Here is a 16,356-nt window from a genome sequence, read left to right on the forward strand (position 1 = left end):
AGTCATCAATGGGAGGAGAGGCCCTTGGTCCTGTGAAGGTTCTATGCCCCAGTGTAGGGGAATGCCAGGGCCAGGAAGAGGGAGAGAGTGGGTTGGTAAGCAGGGGGAGGGAACAGGGTTTTTGTTTTTTTGTTTTTGTTTTTGTTTTTTTTTTCCTGGAGGGGAAACCTGGAAAGGAGATATCATTTGAAATGTAAATAAAGAAAAATGTCTTTAAAAAAATGTTAAAACACAGTCACCTAAGAGACAATTTCCATCTTTTAGCAACATCCAGATGTATTTTGGACAGGTCTGGAGGAAGGCTCTGCTTGTCTGTCATGTGGTCTGCACTGCTGGGCTCAAGTGGCTACTACCATCACCATCACTGTCTCCAGGAGTGGGCATGCAAAACACAAACACCAATGCATAGCCAGTGCCGCTGAGAACTAGACCTGGTCTTGATGGTCTTGATTCTGCTCACAGACTATTGGGACAGTTGTGTAGCCACACCTTGTACCAAAGGGGTCTGGGAAATGTGCTTTCCAGCTGGAAGGCTGAGCCCATGCTAAGCCAAAAAGGTTTGAGGAGACAGCATAAGAGTCTTGTCTTCTGAACTCCTAATAATAAGATTCATCCACCCTCTTTGGTTCTGTAAAGAACAGATTAAGATTAGAATGAAAGTCAATTGGAAAATACCCAGACAAATAGAAATGAATGTGGCACAGCAAAGTGTAAGTCTTTGGAGCTTCCTCTTCCTTGGAGACTGTAAGTGGAGACTGGCTTGGATTATATGTTGCAATTGGGGCTCTTGTCTGTTGTCGGGTGCCTCCTCTCTGACTCCAGAATTGCTGGCCCCACTACCTAGGCCTCTCCAGCCATGTGGATGGAGGGAGACGTAGCAGACAGCCCCAGAAGAAAGCACTGGAACTTGACATGGGTTCTGGTCAGCTTGAAGTGAAGTCTCCATCCCTCTTCTTTCATGTCCTCAGTGCAGATCTCTCATCCCGTGGGCACTTCTTATCCCATGCTCCTTTACTCCCTAATCAAATGTTGTTTCCATCATCAGATGCACCGCTTTTCCCCTATTTCTTTTCCATGGTTTCTTGCAATCTTTTGCTCAGTCTTTCCATACCTCATCCATTCTTTCTACTTATTGACTCCTCCATTATCGACTTTCCCATGGCCAGAGTTGCTGTGATTAATTTTATTAATATTCCTCTTCATTTCCTGATTTCCTTGCCCATAAAATGAACGTTTCTAATTACCCATGTAATATTTTCTCCTGCTCCCCACTTTGTTCCCCATCTCATTCGTTACCTTCCTGATGCCTTGCCCATCCCTCATTTCTATCTGCCTTTTACCCTGCACACTGTGGGTTGCTGGGCTCCTGTTCTTTGATCCCTGCTTGTAATCCTCTTGTGCTCTTTGATGTACTCTCCATTTTTCTTTTCTGTACCCATAGTATGGAACATGAATTCATTCATTTCACAACTGCATCTTCCATTCTGTTATCCACCCTAAGAGTAGAATTGTCCAGTAATGCTGCAAGCTATTTTTTTTTTAAAGAATTGAATCAAATTTTACTTATCCAAAGAAATATTGTGTTTCAAGAGAAGTAACCTAGATAAGTCTAAGCTCTCATTCCCAGACACTGGTCAAAATATTTGGACAGTATCAAATAGAAAATGTCTTCAGATATCAGTGTGTGTGTGCACATGTTCTCAAGTTCACATTTGCACATATGCACAAGAGTTTATTATAGAGTAAAATAGAGCATTTTCAAGGGTTATGAATTAGAGCATTTTTAAGGGTTATGAGTGGACAGTGGTTAAAGGGACCATCATGGTAACTTACTGTTCAAGTAGACCTTACATTATTTCTAAAGTCACCAGAACAGGTAGCTTTTCCTGAGAGATAGTTTCGTGTCCAGATTATAGGCTCACTAGGATTGAATTTTCCAGAAGGGAATAAATGGGAATTTTTGGCTCTTAACTAGAAAGTCTCCAACTAGATAGTAATCTTCTGAGGGTTAGAGCCATAGCTGTGTATGATATTCCAGGCCGTTCCAAATGGTATGTCTCCATTCATGGCCAGAGATGTAACTCAGATTCCATTCATTTTACCAGTAACCAGAGCCCTATAGTTTCAGTGTTTGGTTCTACTCACAACTGAATATGGGGAAAGGTTCATTCCCAATGACCTTCAAACCTATTAATATCTAACTAATATCAAGAGTTGATGTCTTAAAATGATCACGTGACTGGTTACTTATACCTGAGATGGAGTGCAGACAGATTTAAGGTCCCCACTGTTGCTGACTTTCAGCCTTGAGAACAAACCAAGGAAACCAAGACACATGATGTTAGATAGCCACAGGACTGTCTAAGAGTAAGTGAATTCTAAGTGAGAGAAGAGAGAATGAAGACTGCAGTTAGACACAGAAATCCCCAAAGAGCTGAGCACTGGTGGCGCATGCCTTTAATCCCAGCACTTGGGAGGCAAAGGCAGGCGGATCTCTGAGTTCAAGGCCAGCCTGGTCTACAGAGTGAGTTCCAGGACAGCCAGGGTTATAACAGAGAAACCTTGTCTCGAAGAGCCTAAAAAAAAAAAGAAGAAGAAGAAGGAGGAGGAGGAGGAGGAGGAGGAGGAGGAGAAGAAGAAGAAGAAGAAGCCCCAAAGGGTGATAGGATCACTACCAAGATTATAATAGGTCTAAGTAATTTTATTACAAAAATCTCAAGATCCAATTCCAAAGCTCTTTTGATAAATATCCCATGGGTCATAGATTTGACCCAGAGTTTGGATGAGAACTCTGAGCATTGCACAGTGGTGTTCAGTAACATACAATTTAAAAGGTCTGTTGAGTTGTGGTAACCCTTCAAGTTGAAGTCTTGAACAAAGGGATTTCTAATTTATCAAAAGCTTTCTGTTCTTGTTCCCAAGAAAGGACAATTTGGTCATTAAGTCTCGTTAAGGACTTACATAAGACTTACCCATAAGGTCTTACACAGAAATTCATATCCAACAGTAACCTGTTAGCTTTCCAAAGGTTTAAGACATTTTCTAGTGCTGGGAATTGCAAGGACCTACATGGCTTGGATAAAGTCAAAATAAAGAGCTATGGGTCCGAGAGTTAAGGTGAATCTGGGCATAATTGTTTTCAGGATAATAATTTGGTCTTGGGTATAGAGACTCAGTGTTCTCTGTCAGCTAGGAAATCCAAAGCTCATAGTGGGTCGTTAGGAGTTTCTTTCTTTCTTGTTTCTTTCTTTCTTTTTTCTTTTTGGATGGATAGATAAGATATTTATGTAAGATGGCATCAATATGATCTATTTCTTTTTTATTAGATATTTTCTTTATTTACATTTCAAATGTTTTCCCCTTTCTAGGTCTTTCCTTCAGAAACCTCCTGTCCCACCCCCTTCCCTCTGCCTCTATGAGAGTGCTCCCCCACCCACCCACCCACCCACTCCCGTCTTCCCACCCTGGCCTTCCCCTACACTGGGGCATTGAACACCCTCAGGCCCAAGGGCATCTCCTCCCACTGGTGCCAACAAGGCCATCCTCTGCCACATATGCAGCTGGAGCCATGGGTCCCTCCATGGTTCCTCTTTGGTCCCCAGGAACTCTAGAGGTCTGGCCGGTTGACACTGTTGCTTCCTCCATGGGGCTGCAAAACCTCTCAGCAGTTAGGAGCTTTCTTTAAGGAAGGAGAATGGAGTAGGAGATGATCTGTGTGTTCTAAGACCATTCTATCATGTACAGTTAAGCATCCCAAATTACTATATAGGGTCTTATGAAATATGGAGCTGTCTCTAAAGGCCTGCCTAATAAAGGCACAGGTGAGTTGTCACGTCAAAACTTGTACATAAGTCCATTAAAGAGTAAAATGAAATTGGGACTCAGGTACTGAAAGGATATGGAAGAACTTTCCTTTAACATCTAGGATGTTAGGGAAAGCGGAAAGTAGGGTGTAGGCTTTGGCTGGGGAAGGGAAGAGAAGGTAATACAGAGGGGGAGGGGAAGAAAGGGGATAACTAACCCTGATGATGTTTGAAAGAACCATAGGGAAGCATTATTTTATGTTTATTAAAATGCATATACAATATATACACATGCATCTATTGTATACATACATTTATATATTATATATCATGACCCATAGGAGAGATCCAACTACTGCCACTTTCCTAAGCAAGTATAATTCCTAACTATAATGTAAATATCTGTCCTTATACTCACAGATAAGTGTAGCCCTCATCTCTCATCAAAGAGGCTTCTTTTTGCAGCAGACAGAGACCATTAAATTCACAAAATGCAGAGAACAGCAGACCATGGGGTACCCAACCCCAGCTGATCTGTCTACAACCAAACCCCTACACCTAAGAAGAGGGGGCAGAATATAAGAGCCAAGGGACCAGGATGTCAGCTGCAAGGCTGTGTCTTCTAGATATGGCATCAAAGTTGCACCCATGAACTCTCAAGACCTGTGTAAGGACAACACCGGTCAACACGACATGCAAACCTCAATGGAGGAAATCCCACAAGGGCCATCTGTAGATGAAGAGCTACAGGCAATGAATGGCTGTAGAGGAGGGAGACACAGTCATCTCCAGGAATGAGCCCTCCAGAAGGTTATCCAATCACAAGTGGTCAGCCCTAGACACATACAAGCAGCACTAACCTCAGCAGGCTATATATATACGTGTGTGTGTTTCTTTGTATGTATGTATACAAACAATGATAATTGAAGAAGAAATCAGTAATTAGAAAAGGAGTGGGGGAATACACAAGAGGTAGGTGTAAATGACATAAATACTGTATGAAATTTTGGGGAAAAAATTACCAAAACCAAACAGCATGATAGTGTGTATTTGTTTTATTCTCCACACAATAAGTAAATAAATAAAATAGAAAAAAATATTTTTTGAAATGAAAAATAAATTATCTAGGACATAAAACACTGGGTATTCAAGACAACTGGGGTTGATAAGCTATCGAGGTTAGGGACTTCCATATGTGTAAGAGTATCACATGCATTTATGACATGAAGGTTTATAGCATCTGACAGTCTCTCTGAGTCTTTTGAATGATTAGTCCTGCATGTTACAGTGTAACATAATGGAGAAATTTAGTGATTAGAGGTTGAAATTCTGCTTGGGCTCTAGGCCAGGAAAAATATTATTTATGGTTAGGAAAGCATGAGAGCCCTTTCATTTGGTTCTGGCTTTATAGCGACCTTTACAAACCGTATTCAAAAAAAGGTTCTAACCTTGGCAGTCCCACCCGAGTTTGAAAATCCACCCACATATCTAATGTTTTTAAAATTATGGTTGGGTGCCTCTGAAAATGAATGTTTGCTCTCAGATGTGGGCAGTCCACCACCATAAAAGAGTATCAAAATGACGCACATGAAAGAAAGCCAAAGTGGACAATCTAGGCTTATTTGAGCACCGTCCTCAACTGGAATGAAGCTGCAGCATCCTAAGATGACCTGACCAAGGACTCCCCTGCTCTCACCGAAGCCACACATGGACACACCCCCCTCCTCCCTCCCCTTCTGATGCCAATTACACCAGCCAGCCTCCTTGCTTTAATTCAGAACTTAAGCTTGCTTTATCTACCTTTGTGTTGCTTTGGGTTTTCCATGGAAGTTAATTGGTTTTGTTTTATATTTTACTGAGAATGAAAAAAAAATAACCTGTGTATTTAAAGATACACGAGAAAGTTCAAGTTGTAAAAGGAGATTAAAAGAGACACGCTCTCCTTTCCCAGCCTGCCTTTAGTTCTGCATGCCAGGTGTTTAGCTCTTCTGCTGTGTTTTCAGCTACTAAACATTTGTTGTAGAAACACAGACCCTGTTGTCTCAAGTGATGTGCCCCAAGACTGTCACAGATTCTCAAATGCATAAACTGTCACTACACATTAGCTCTACGCAGCGAGTATAGAGCTACTGTCAGTAGGATCAGGGCTGTCAGGAAGTGGAGCGGCTTCAGTCACTGGCAAAACAAGTCATTCTCATTCATATGTGCCCTGACCACATATGATTCTCAAACTCTTTCCAAGTCAGTTAGGAAGAATTGAGAGCATGGGAGCTTCTCCAAACACATATGCCATAGATGTAAGTGCTAGGGCTAAAGATGCTGCAGGAAATGTAAGAAAAAAAGAAAGAAAGAAAGAAAGCATTTCTGAGGGACTTTACAGGGCTTGTAATATGATGATGTATCTTATAGTTATAGTTATCAAGAGAGGTAAAATCCACAGAGCTCCAGTTTGGAAAATGCCAGAGCATGCCTAGTTGAAGACCCTGAGTGAACCTCAAAGTAGCCAAAGTTAAGGCCATTGTCCTGAGCAGTTCCCCAGAATGGGGGAACGATAGCTTTGATTACCATAATTAGCCAACATAATTAACACTTAACTAGTTGTGGAAGGCAGAAATCTCAATCCCCAGGAAAACCCTTCTTCACTCTTTCTCCTTGTCCCTTTAAGAGCCCTATACATGTCACTGAGTTCTCCTGAGTTCCTGATCCTAACCTTGAGTTTTTTTTCACAGCAGCCCCTGAACCATGGATTTGTACTCACAATGCTTGTCTTGTTTTGCTTTCTTGGTCCCCCCGGAAACAAGACCGAGAAAGAGAAGTGATCAGTGTGCATCAAGAGGAAGAGGGGGAGAGAGTCATGGAATGTTTGTGATATGAAATCAGAATCAGGATAGTTTCAGGGGAGGATGTGTTAGTGGCTGGAGTCTAGCAGGTGTTTTCAGATTCTTGGCCTCTTGAATATTGTAATTAGGACCCCCAGCCACAGCCTGGGATGCCTTCTAATGGGATCTAAGAAAGGAAAGGGTTGGTTACCAAGGGGCAGAATTTAGATGATTATTTTGGTTGATTGATTAGAATCATATTTTTTCTACTGTACATGTCTCTTCCCACAATGCATCCGATTTTTTATCATGTGCAACCCCAATGGGCATACATGTATCGAGATGCAGGAAGGGGTTTGAGGAAGTGGGGTGTTGCTAGGTGTATCGTTTGGAGAGGGGTGTGTGCATAGTGCATGAAGATGAAGGAACTGGGCTGCCGTGCACATTATTACAAGACGGTGTTGTGTAGCAACCTTCTGTCTTAGAGGGAAGTTGGTTAAGATACAAGATGCTAAAGGGAAGTGAAACAACAGGACGTTCTAAGGGAAAGTTCAACATTCCGTTCTTCAGGGAAACTCATTAAGTTCTGGAGGTAAACAACTCAAAGGTTTCAGAAAGACCCTAAAACTGGCCAGATTCGCTAGGTCCCTCTCTTCTCAAGATCCAAGTGTGTATCAGCAGTATGGACTACTGAGAGACACTTAGACTAGCAGAGCCACCCAGAAGAACCAGAGACCAAGCAGCTAAGCTGATTTGAAGCAAAGACTACCAACTACCTGAAAGAGCCAGAGACCAGCTGAGCTATCTGGAGGGGGCTCAGACCAACTGAGCCACCTAGAAAGGATATTCTCCAATCTGTTGGGATGCCTGAAGGCTGTGTAGTGTGCTCCAGGTTCACAGCTTTCATGAGCTGTCACCCATGCTGGTGTGGGCTTTGGGGGTGCTGCTGTCCTTGAGTCATTTCTGCTCTTGTGAGTGACCCTTCACCCACATTCCTGTAAGGAACTCCCCAAAACTCATTGGTCCATGAAGTTGGACTTTGGTGGAATCTTTACTTTGGTCTGTTATCAGTTCTCTGAGGTGAAAAGATGCCACATGTGCCCAGAAATAGTGCCACACAACAGAGGGATAATGCATGTAACCATATGAATAAAAATGGCTCTCTTAGGCCCATAAAGAGTGGCACTATTAAGAGGGATGGCCTGTTGGAATGGGTGTGGCTTTGTTGGAGTGTCACTGGTATATGAGCTTGCAGGTTTCAGATACTCAAATCAGGCCCAGTCTCGCCTCGTCTTGCCTCGCCTCGCCTCCTCCTTCTCCTCCTCTTCCTCCCCTTCCTCCTCCTTCTCTTCCTCCTCCTCTTCTTCCTCCTCCTCCTTTTCTTCCTCTTCTCTGTCTGTCTCTGTCTCTGTGTCTCTCTGTGTCTCTCTCTGTTTCTCCCTCCCTCCCTTCCTCCCTTCCTCCCTCTCTCTCTCTCTCTCTCTCTCTCTCTCTCTCTCTCTCTCTCTCTCTCTCTCTCTCTCTCTGCTTGCCAACCCAGACATAGAGCTCTCAGCTCCCTTTCTAGCACCATGTCTGCCTGCAGGTTACCATGGTTCCTGCCGTGATGATAACAGACTAGACCTTTACACCGTAAGCCAGCGCCAATTAAAAGTTTTCCTCTCTAAGACTTGCTGTGGCCATGGTGCCTTTTCACAGCTACAGAGCCCCTACTAAGACACCAAGGTCAAATAAGGACCCAGGTAAAGGATTTATTAGATTTGCTTGCTTCAGAAAAGGGCCAGCAAGAGAGGGTAGAAGGATAAGAAGATAATGGAGGAAGGGTGGATAAAAACAAAGCATATAACCTGTATGTAGAAAAGAGACTATTGAAATACATTATAGAAAACATACATTAATAAGCAGATTTTCATTATGAGCAGTTGGGGCTGAGTCTTATAGGGCCCCCTTGAGTTTCTGAGGAACACCCCATAGAACAGTCCCCTGAGAGAAGTGGAGGCCGGTCAGTGACCTTCAAGGTCATTTCACATCACTTCTAGAGAAATGACTATCCATCTCTTCTGGCCCTGAGGCTCACAAGGATCCCCAGCCGCCCTACCACATCTCCATCATATCAGCATGCTTCCTGCTGTCCTCCTGCAGGTTCAATCTCCTCACTCCTGCCTCCCCCTGGTAATATCTGTTCATTTACCTGTGGGAGGGCAAGTCAGTCAGGCTGCTCTTGAGGAAGACTCTCTGAGCTGGGACTGGGGGTATTTTGAAAAAGTGGCACAAAAAGTAAACGTTTCAGAATATGTTAATGTTCTACATTGTATATTTATCCTTTCTGTCTTATATCCATTACTTTGCTATCTCTTGCCCTCGGGTTTTGCAGTGTCTTCTACGTGTCTCTGCTTTTGGCTAATACTGCATCTACTCTGAAGCTCCCGTGTCTCTCCAGTTTCTATAAGCCAGGTACTTGGCTTTTCCAGGTATTATCGTAGCCCACGAGCCCGCGCACGGGTGTTATTGTATCCATCCCTCCCCCGCTGTTAGGTTTACTTCGATCAGGGTCACTCTTAAATGTTGCCTTATCTTGTTTCCTAACCATTGTGAGGCTTCCTTTCCTGGTTATACTGTTTGCTCCTGGTTCGTTTGAAACAATTCTCCCTCACTGTTACGAATGTGCTTGTGTGTCTCTCTGCTCTCAGGTAGCATGTGGAAGCCAGGAGGCAGAAGACCGGCAGCTGCCCCGCCCAGGGCCCTTTCTGGCAGTCAGATCTCATTTTCCCTCACCTCTCAGATCTGTACCTGCTGTAGCCCTGGGAAAACAGAAAGCCAGTTATGAGCAAGAGGCCCAAGGACAGCTGTTGATCCCGAAAACAGTTTTAATTTGTCTCTGTCTCATTAGCTTAATGCTGATGCTGGCGGCCCTCGGCTGCTGACCAAGCTCAGTAGCTCGCTTTGCAACTCACCCAGCAGCTTATCCAGTCCACAGGTGAAGCTGACAGCTCAGCCATTTCCCTTTGTGACCCCGGTCCTTTGTGGTTACTCCCCAAGGACGATCATTTATCTTTGGGCCTACAGTAATTAAAGCTGGAGGGAGACCTGTTCTCACTGGGTAGCCTTCCCCGGCAAATCAGCATAGCAGGTGAAAATCACATACATGAGTGCTTACTGGACAGAAACACCTTGTCACTGGCTCTGCGTTGATGGCCAAGGCTGGGAGAATTGTCTACCTGACCTGTGGTACTGGGAGGGGAAGCCAGAATCTGACTTGTCATAAATGTCCATGAAGATCGACCCCAGAGGGTGATCCATATTTAAGAAAGACACAAAGCTTAAAGAAATATTTTGCCTTTCAGTAAGAGATTTAAGTTGGCACATTTGAAAAACCAGGGCTTAGGATTGAAACGGATCAAGCTAAGGATCAGTCCGGGCAGAGCCAGGCAAGTAAATCTCCAAGACAGATAACAGCCCTGCAAGCTCCTGGCGTGGGTGTTAGCTTCTCGCCATTGCCCCCTGTGAAGTGGACATGACCTCATTTGTATTTACTGTTTAATGGCCTCGATGACACGAGATAAGTGGGGAATCTATCAGGATTCACCACCTTGGGAGGCACACAAGTAATTTCTTTTTAAATTCCATAGGTCTAGAATTCTAGGTACAAAGGCTCATTATTTCTAAGCCAGTGTCTCTGAGTTTTGTGTAGGGACATAGCCCCTGGGCAGAGACTTATGGGTAGCCCAGTACTGTTCAAAAAAGCTTAGGCTTCACACTCCCCACCTGTTCCATGCCTTTAGAAGTCACTTCTCACCAGCAAGAGACCACCCTGCTTCCTCCTAGCCCCTCGGCTTCCTCTTCTCAGGCTGTACATCCCTGGAAGCAGTTCATTAATTCATTCATTTAAACTATAGTCCTTGGGTGCTCACTGTGTATAAAAGAGCTGACCAGCAAGGGCCATCCACGACCTGTAAGATCTCTGACCTTACAGGAACTACTCAGCAAAAGACCAGCGTACTGGAGGTGCCTAACTAAAGATTGAACGCAGTGGACAGCGCTGGGGGACACAGTGTTGGGATCAGACAAGCCCTTCCTCTGCTACTATTCAGTGGCCAGCAGCTAGACAAGTGGTCAGTGTGTGCAAGCAGCGGGGAGATGAATGCTTCGCCTGCAGGCGCTGGGCAGAACACAGAGCACCCAGCACATGGTCATGCTTATCGATGAGTAAATCAATGTGGTAACTTATGCCTTCAAGGACAAAAACGACTGAGCATAGTAAGTGAGAAGTGGGCGTTGGCTTAGTTACTACTATTTTCCTTCCTTTGAATAATTTACATATTTGAGCAGCTAACTTTACATGGGTCAAAGTAATCAAAATAACACAGCAAAACAGATATTGAGAAGTCTCAGGCTCACCATTATCTATACCTGTTCCCCTTCCCACAATAAGCCGTTCTTGCCCTCTGTAAATTACCATTTTTATTAATGTTGGGAATACGATTCCAGTGTGTCCTTATGCAAATGAATCATGTATAAATAGATACATTCTTACTTTTATCCTCATTCTCACTCTCATTTATGCATGCTGCATAAATGGATTTGTTTTGTTGCTGTTGCTGTTTTAATTTATCATTATATTCTACAGTAATTTCCCTGCCGATGCTACAAAGGACCTCATTCCCGTCTGTGTGCGTGTGTTACACCGTGAGTTACAGGGGCCTATGTGGAGGCCATTCCAGTTCCTATATTTGAGTGCACCTTTCCCCAGCTTCCTCTGTGTGTCAAAACACTGCTCTCCTTCTCAGCTGTTAAATCTCAAAAGATAGGAATGTGTTTCTGTGTAGGTGGTCCTATTTTGTAGGCATCCCAAAGGAAGTAAAATGGTACTTTTTTCCTTTTTTCCTTCCTTCCTTCCTTCCACTGGGGATTGGACGTAGGACCTTACTCGTGCTGGGCAAGTGTCCTACCACTGAGCTACATACCTCTAGCCTTTTTTGTATTTTTAACTTTGAGAGTGTGTCTTACTTAGTACATGTCCCAGACTGGTCTTGAACTCCCTTGGTACCCCACGCAGACTTCGAACTTGCAAACCTCCTGCTTCCATTCATGGTTCACTCATGTTTTTAAAATGGTCCTTCTCTAGGTGAAGACATTGCAGGGATTTCTGCAAAGGAGACTGATACCATGGCGATGGGGAGAGTCCCAGGTCCTGATGCAGGAGTTAACTAAGGCACTTCCTTCACTGTGAGGCATTCAACCCACAGGTGAGCTCTAGCAGAGGGTAGGGTAGTTCCTTGAACCCTGGCTGTTCCAGGGTGCAAGCATTAGTAACACGAACCACATGATTTTCCAGCTAACAGCATATCCAATATAATCTACATAAATTGCTTCTAGTCAGACCTCTAGTGTACAGTATATACTATGTGGAACTGAGAAGAAAATAAAGCTAACCTCTACGTGGTAATTATTGCTGGCGTGTGCACTGCTTTAGTATTCAAGACGGCTCTACCGCTTTGCATGGCTGCTTTTGCCCAGCTTATTTTACCTGAGGTTGCTCTGCTCAGCACTTGCAATAGTTTGTTGTGGTGGTGGTGGTTTGTTGTTGTTATTGGGCTGTTGTTTTTCCTCTTTTCACTTCTCCAGTAAAGGAGCTCAGGCACGCATTTCTCCCCACAGAAGGACATGGGCTGAGCGTGTGCAAGGGCCTGGTTGTGTTAGCTGCTGTTTGCTGTGGTTGTCTTAACAATGACTCCGGGTTTCTATAAACCTGATTGATCTACAACCTCCAGATCAATAAGACATGGGCAAGATGAACATGATGGCCTTGTTGTTATGCTGCTCGCTCAGGCCCTCACAAGTGCACAGGAAGCAGGTGACCGCTGGGGAAGAGCTTGTTCACTTTGGAGATCATAATGAAGCACAGAGCAGGGCAGAGCCCCTAGTTGGCCATTCTCCCCAGAGAAGGATCAGAGCATCAGAGAGACACACACAACAGAGCTTCAAGTGCTGAAATTGGAGACTTTCTTAGGGAAAACTGGCGTTGCAGCCAACGGCTCACTCAGGTATGAAAAAGAAGGCTGTCCTGATAAATAATGAAAAAGAAAGCAGAACAAACAAAGGGCTGCATGGCTCAGCAGCCTGGAGGGGAGAGAAAAAAAGCCCTATGAGGTCACCCAGGATAACCTAGGCAGGAGGCAGGAGGAGGAGGGGAAAAAATCAAGGGCCAGCAGGGTTCCCAAAGCTGGAATGCTTGCTCATGCAATCTCAGAGGAACCAGTCTCACTGTATGTTCTCTGCATGTTGTCATCTGTCTTCACATCTTCAGCAACATTTGCTACAGACACATGATGTCAGAGGTATTAAGTGAAGGGATGGGACATGGTTTATCCTGTAGATAGGAGCTTAATTCTGCTTCCCTTTGAGATTCCTGCTCAGCCGAGTCATTCACTACAGGCAGGTGAGCCTCAGAGCTGGGAGGTGGAAATCATGAGGGAAAAAGGCACTTTCAGTGTCTCTCTGATCCTTGATTGTCAGTCCACATGATGGACGCAGTTCTTTTCATTCACACACCCTTGCACATCCCGTTCATCCTAGGCTCCTCCTTCATCTTCCCAGACTCTCTGGGACCAAGTGCTGCTTCAGGCCACCTCCACGGGAGAAAGCATTGAGTGACATTTTACCTCCTGCATGCCATGCTAGGAGGCACACAAGGCTCAGACCCAGTTCTCAGTAGAGGCACCTTGGACTGAGGCTGCAGCCCTATTATCCTGTGGACCCCCAACTTCTAAGTGTTCCTCTCTTCCCCTGCAGAGCAGCAATGCTGTATAGCAGGTGCATCCCACACTCTCCCACCTCTGACACCCAAAGACGCTGATGGCACAACTTTGCCTCTTTTCTGAGAGGAAGGCCAGTGTGACAACGTCCCTGTTTCCACCCAGAGTGCATCCTTAAGGTTGAACTGAGTGTCATCGGCAAGGAATGCTAAGGAAATCTAACTCCACAGACACCTCAAATCCACAGACATCTTGTCCTCCAAAGAGCATCACACAGCAATAGGTTGCCTAGAAAACTTTTACAATTCTTTTACTGCAAATAAAGGTAGTAGTTGGGGGAGCTTTTTTTTTCTTTTTTGCTGTTTGTTATTTTTTTATTTATTGAAAATGAATCTAGCTTCTACTAAGCTGCTTCTTTTCTGAAGCTTCGATCGATGACTATGCAAATGCCTTATGCAGACTTTTCAGAGGACCAGATGTGTTGGCCCAGCCTGTAATCCCAGTTACACTGGAGACTAAGAGAGGAAATCACAAGATCAAGGCCCATCTAGGCTACAGAGTGAGCTCAAATCCAACGTGAAATCTTAGCCAGCTCCCAAACAAAACAAAACAAAAAAGGAAAGATGACTGGGCATACAGCCCAGAAGTTGGGGTTCACCTCAGCCTTAGGCTCCTTTTCTAAATATGAAGGCAGCTGAGGGGAGGATTGTCAAATAAAGTTGACGACCTGGATATTATATGCAAATTTTTCTAGGTGCCTTTTCTGATGTAATCATCTGTGTTTTAGGTTTTTTTTTTTTAAATCATATTGTACAAAGAATTTGTACAAAAACTCATTAAGGCCAAGAACGATCGCTCTAAGCCAGGGTTACAGATCTGTTTCCCCTCAGCTAGTACATCTCCCCTAGATCAGGCTTTGGCACACAGAAAATAATTAAAGATCTGCTCAAAGGAGAATTGTCTTCCTGTTCACCAAATTAAAACCTTAAAACTTGCAGATTTTATTCAGGCTCAAGTGATGATAACACCTTACAGTTCTAAAGAGAAGCTGACGGTAATGCTGTCACCTCCTGGTCACAGGACTAAATACCTGTTTCCTCTCTTCTCTGTCTCAGGTTATGGCTTCCTGATGCTGGACCCCATGTTCTCACCGAGCATGGCTACCTGGCCTTGACCCAGGCCTCTGTTCAGGAGAAAGCTCCTCACCTGCCTCATAGGTTCGTCCTGGGGCACGCTTCCCTGGGGAATGAAAACACATGCTTCCCATTTTACAGGTGCAGACTCATTAGACCATTGTCCTCTGGTGCTTGGATCTTGAACTCCAGATAACTGTTCTTTAAGGTATTCAGAGTATGGCCCATAGCTACAGAAGCCCTAACTACAAGTTAACACACTTCACAAAGTTTCAAGTTGAAGAAATAAGTGCATCCTTGCTTGGTATGAGATATAAGAAGAATATAAACACATAGGAAAAAATGTAAAAGGTCCCCTTCTCCATCCAACACCCTCCTCAGTACAACCATGGTTATATTAGATAGTTATCCTTCTAAAACATCTTGTATGTACTTACATATATATTTGTAGATATGCCTACATATAGTTATTTGTGTGTTGGGGGGCATGCCTGTATATGTGTGTGTGGTATCTGTGATCATATGTGTATGCATGTATGTATATACATATACATACATACATACATACATACGTGTACATGTGGATGAAGGATAGAGCTCCATGTTGGATGTCTGCTCTGTCACTCTCTACCTTACTTTTTGAGACAAAGTCTCTCATTGAGCAAATGTATAGCTCACCAATTTAGCATGAACAAATGTATAGCTCACCAATTTAGCATGTCTGGCCAAACAGGAGCTCCAGAAATCCACCAGTCTCTGCCTCCCCTGCACTGAAATTACAGGCATGAGCTACACCCAGCTTTTTACCTGGGTGCTGGGGATCCGAGCTCAGATGCTCTTGCTTACTTGACCAGCACTCAACCCTCCCCCGATGGCTCACATTTCCTCTTTACTCTGAGTTTTCACTGCATGCTACAGTTGTCTGGATACCTAAAAATGTTTATGGTTCTGCTGGGTGTTGGTTCAGGAGTTCTTTTTCTTCAGCTATCTATGGAAGGGCTATGCAGGAATGTCTCTGTATGTATGTGCATGCATACACAAAGCACTGTGTTTAAATAACATTCCCCGGAAAGAAAGAAAAGTTCAAACAAAGGGACTTCCTTTGGGCAAAGTGTATAAAGTAGGAAAGCTTTAAGAGCTTGCTAAAATGGATCTACCTTTCTGCATTCAAAGCTGGGTGCTGAGTGTAAAGGAAGCAAAGCAAGTTATAGCCATGTTTTCTACCCAGCCCTGAAGGATAAGCATGCTGCCATGTGAACACATATGGCAGTCCTTTACCATAAAGCTTCTTCAAGCACCAGCCCAGTTTCATCATTTTACCTCCTTCCAGACAGGTGCTGCTCTCTCCTTCTATCGACGGGGAAATTCCTGCCTTTAAAAAACAAAGCAAAAGAAAATAGACAACTGTCTAGATGGGCCCTATTGCAGAGCACATAAAGGATCTGAGAGGAACAAGCTGTCCTTGGATTCCTCTAGTCTTCTTCAGTTAATACACAGGCTAACATTCTCAAATGATGTTTGAAGAAAGATGGGGAAACTCAGGAGGCTGGATGGAGAGCACCAGTGTGGGGTACCCAGGACTGATAGTTGCTGGATTATCTAGTCTGATGTTCCTGCCTTGCTCACCATGATCCTCAAAACTCTCGACTCCTCAAGTGCCACTCAAATACAATACCCTTGTCCAGCAGCCAGGGACCCGGATTGCAATTTCTTTGCTGCCTGTGGAAAATGAAAGAATAGAAAAGAGAGAAATAGAGACAGAGAGACACAGAGAGGGAGAGAGAGGAAGAGAGAGGGAGAGAGAGAGAGAGGGAGAGGGAGAGAGAGAGAGAGAGAGAGAGAGAGA

The sequence above is a fragment of the Mastomys coucha genome, unplaced genomic scaffold (genome assembly GCF_008632895.1).
Source record: "Mastomys coucha isolate ucsf_1 unplaced genomic scaffold, UCSF_Mcou_1 pScaffold20, whole genome shotgun sequence".
Taxonomy (NCBI): domain Eukaryota; kingdom Metazoa; phylum Chordata; class Mammalia; order Rodentia; family Muridae; genus Mastomys; species Mastomys coucha.